The sequence below is a fragment of the Cynoglossus semilaevis genome, chromosome Z (genome assembly GCF_000523025.1).
Source record: "Cynoglossus semilaevis isolate Cse_v1.0 chromosome Z, Cse_v1.0, whole genome shotgun sequence".
In the NCBI taxonomy this organism is placed as follows: Eukaryota; Metazoa; Chordata; class Actinopteri; order Pleuronectiformes; family Cynoglossidae; genus Cynoglossus; species Cynoglossus semilaevis.
Window position 1 is genome coordinate 12975445 of NC_024328.1, and position 3514 is coordinate 12978958.

A 3514-nucleotide genomic window follows, 5' to 3' on the forward strand; every position below is an offset into this window, starting at 1 on the left:
CAATGTAATGTTTATTTTTTTCCAGTGTGAGGTATGGAGCCCCTGAAGCAGGCGTGTGCGAACTGTTCCTCAAAGGGCCACTGTGGCTGCAGGGTTCTTAGCCAGTCAATCAGGAGCTCACAGTTCGACCAATCAGCTGTTTGAAGGCTGAGATTGATTGTTCAATTAAATGTGTCAAGTCAGGTGTGTTGATGTCTGCGAGGGACATGAACAACAACAAAAAAAAGTTCCCGATGAGCATCGGAAAATTTTTGGTCCACACCAGAAACATTATTTTTCCCCATTTCCCTTTAGGGCAGTACTTCTCAAATAGTGGGGCGGACATAAGTGTCCCACTGCTTTAATGCTTAAATGATAACAAGCCTCCTGTCACTAGGTGGCAGCAACTCATACAGTGGTTTGAACAGATAAAAATATACATGTTATCAGGTTCTCAATAGTATTTCAATTTGCGTGAGTGTGGGTTTCTCATGTTTAAAGGAGGATCAGTCGCTGTAGATCTTGTGTTCTAAAACTATGGTGCATGTTCCACTGGTGGTACATGAGCTCCCTCTAGTGGTACATAGAAGATTTTCTTTTTTTTTTTTTTTTTTAAGAACTGGGTCGATTAAAATTAGTTAATGTTCATAGAAACATCACAGCCGCGACTCCAAACTGGAACTTTTCCAGGAAGATAAGATGGAAGCAGGTGTAGACATCCGTTGACTCCGACTGAGCAGGACTGTGATGTCAGAGGCCGACACGCCCTTCACTTTGAGATTAGATGTCATTAAATTGTTTTATACAGCTGTTGTAAATGTTTGCTCGCTCTCCATCTCGCTCTCTCTCTCTCTTGCTCTCTTCACTCTCTTAATGTAGGTGTGTGTAACAGTGATTTCAATAGATAATCTATTTATCAATTGTCCTGTTATGTCATAGTACAATGTCATTTTGACAAGTGAGACCTAATATAATAGGACTTAACTCTATATATATATGTATATGTGTGTATATAAATATATACAGTATTAAAACGGTATCTCCTTTATATATATATAGAGAGAGAGAGAGTGAGAAATACATATATAAATATATATACATACATAAATAAATATATTATACATATATACACACATATACAGTATATGTACAATAGTGCTTGATATAAAGAGGAGACTCTCCCTTTAAATCCTCTGGCGTTGTCATAAATTCGTTCGTGTGGACCTTTGGCACAAACACAATATAACACAGCGTCCAGCGTCATAAAGTTTTGTTGACCACACACTTCTAGTCCAGGTTAATATATGGCATTATATATTGTGATCATGTGTTGATCACACTTTACGTGTTTTTATGCTAAACACATTGTTGAGAACTATTTCAGCAGAACAATCTCATTCCCACATCAGAGTCAGAAGTTAATGTTTATCCTGAGCTTTGCACCCAGGGCTTTACTACATGAGGTCTCTCTCTCTCTCTCTCTCCCTCTCTCTCTCTCACACACACACACACACACACACACACCCTCATTAGTAACTGCACTCTGCTCCTGTGAGTTTCTCCTCCTCCCAGTCTTACACCTGACCAGAGTCATCTCTTCGTAAGGTAAGAGTCCGGTCGTTCTTTTTTCCCTCTTCCTGGTTGTGAACCTGCGTCAACAAGGTTGATTTTAACAAAACTTTGACATCGCCAGTAAGTCACTATCTGATAGTTTTAGAGATATTTCACAGAAGTTTCCTATGAGATTGACGTTTTCGACCACCTCGTGTAACACTTTCACCTCGTACATTAGACATTTCTGCTAGTGTTCAGTTGCTACAAAACAAAAATTGAAAGATGCCGATAAAGATGAATATTTTTTTCATGTATGTTGTAGGAGTAATGTAGCTAACGGTGCTAAATATAACACAATTCTCCTTTATCTGATTATGTATAAAAACCTGTTGAATGAATCATTGTTTAGAACGCACAAAAGCTCTGTATTCTTACGTAGATTTTTTTTTACAAAACATTTTGAGGTACTCAGGAATACATCAGGCCTTTGAAAATCTGATATGCAGTTGTTATATATTTTAAATATGACAGCATTTGGTGACAGAAAATGATATCGTTTGATACGTTCAATGAAAAGGAATTTAGTGATTCCTTTTCATTGAACTGATTCCTAAAAAAAAAAAGAACCTAAAAGATCTGTCTTCTTTAGGCCCACAGTCCACAGTTTCCAAACATGCAGCATTAGTCATCACAAAAGAATTTATCACAACAGAAACATTTTGCAATATCTCAGTGGGCCACATCAAGGAGCTGTGGTACTGTGACTAGTGGCACAGGTGCAGTATAACGGTTTATGAGTCATATAGTGATAAGAAGTTCAGATCAGCACTTCGGCTTCGTGTCCGGAAAAAGTTCTTCAGATACATGTTGTTCTCAGGTCAGGGCTGTAGAAATCCAGACACTGTCTTCACTGAGCTCCAGAAAACACATCAGTAGTGGCGGAGAAGTATGTGAGGATGGTGCAGGAGGTTAGACGGTGATGAAGTGTGCAGTCAGAGTGACGGTTGGGCTCGGGCCAGGTGTGGGTGTTGATATCAACGTTAGATTTATGAGACAGTAGAGTAGTTTCTGTTTTCTCATAAAAACACTAAAAAATGTGTTTAATGTTTGATGCGCAGACCTTGAACTCACCACTTCACCTGTGACCTCGGTCTGTTCCGGGTGTTACGGAAGACAAGTGTCGTCACTGTGTCTTTTACAGCTCAACTGTCTGTAAACGTGGGGTAACTGTAGGACATAGACAAAGGTACCTGGTGTCGGCATTTATGACTCTTAAGTTCAAAGTATTTTCATTATAAAACAAAAAAAAAATCACTGCAAGGTGCGTAAGAAGGCACAAGGAAATCAAGGGTAAGGCCGTGGTTAAAGCTAGAAAAATGCTAATAAGAGAATATAACACGTTTTATTTTTATTGGTCTTATTGGAAAATTATATGACAGGTAGACTGCAGCACTACTGTATATGAAGAAGTCTTTAGTGGCAGAGAAATATATAAGAGAGTAAAGGTTATACAGCGCAGTGCAGTCAGAGTGACAGATGGGTTCAAGGTACAGTTGGAATACATCAGGGTTATTTTGGCTCCTTTTCGTTTGCAATGGTGGTGAACAGGTAGACCAGTGAGGTCAGGCAGAAGCTCCGTGGTCATGATTTTTGCGGATGACACTGTGATCTGTATAGAGGTAAATATTGTAAGAGAATAACTCACTTTTTTTTTTTACTTCTCCTTCAGGTTCCTGGTGTTGTTTCTCTTATCCTGGTTCACTGAACGTTTGTACCCACAGCTACACAGTGATGTCGCCATTCGGCTCGATTCCTTTTTTAGAGTAAGACTTTTTTAAATCTATCTATCTATCTATCTATCTATCTATCCATCCATCCATCCATCTATCTATCTGTCTATCTATCTATCTATCTATCTATCTATCTATCTATCTATCTATCTATCTGTCTGTCTATCTATCTATCTATCTATCTATCTATC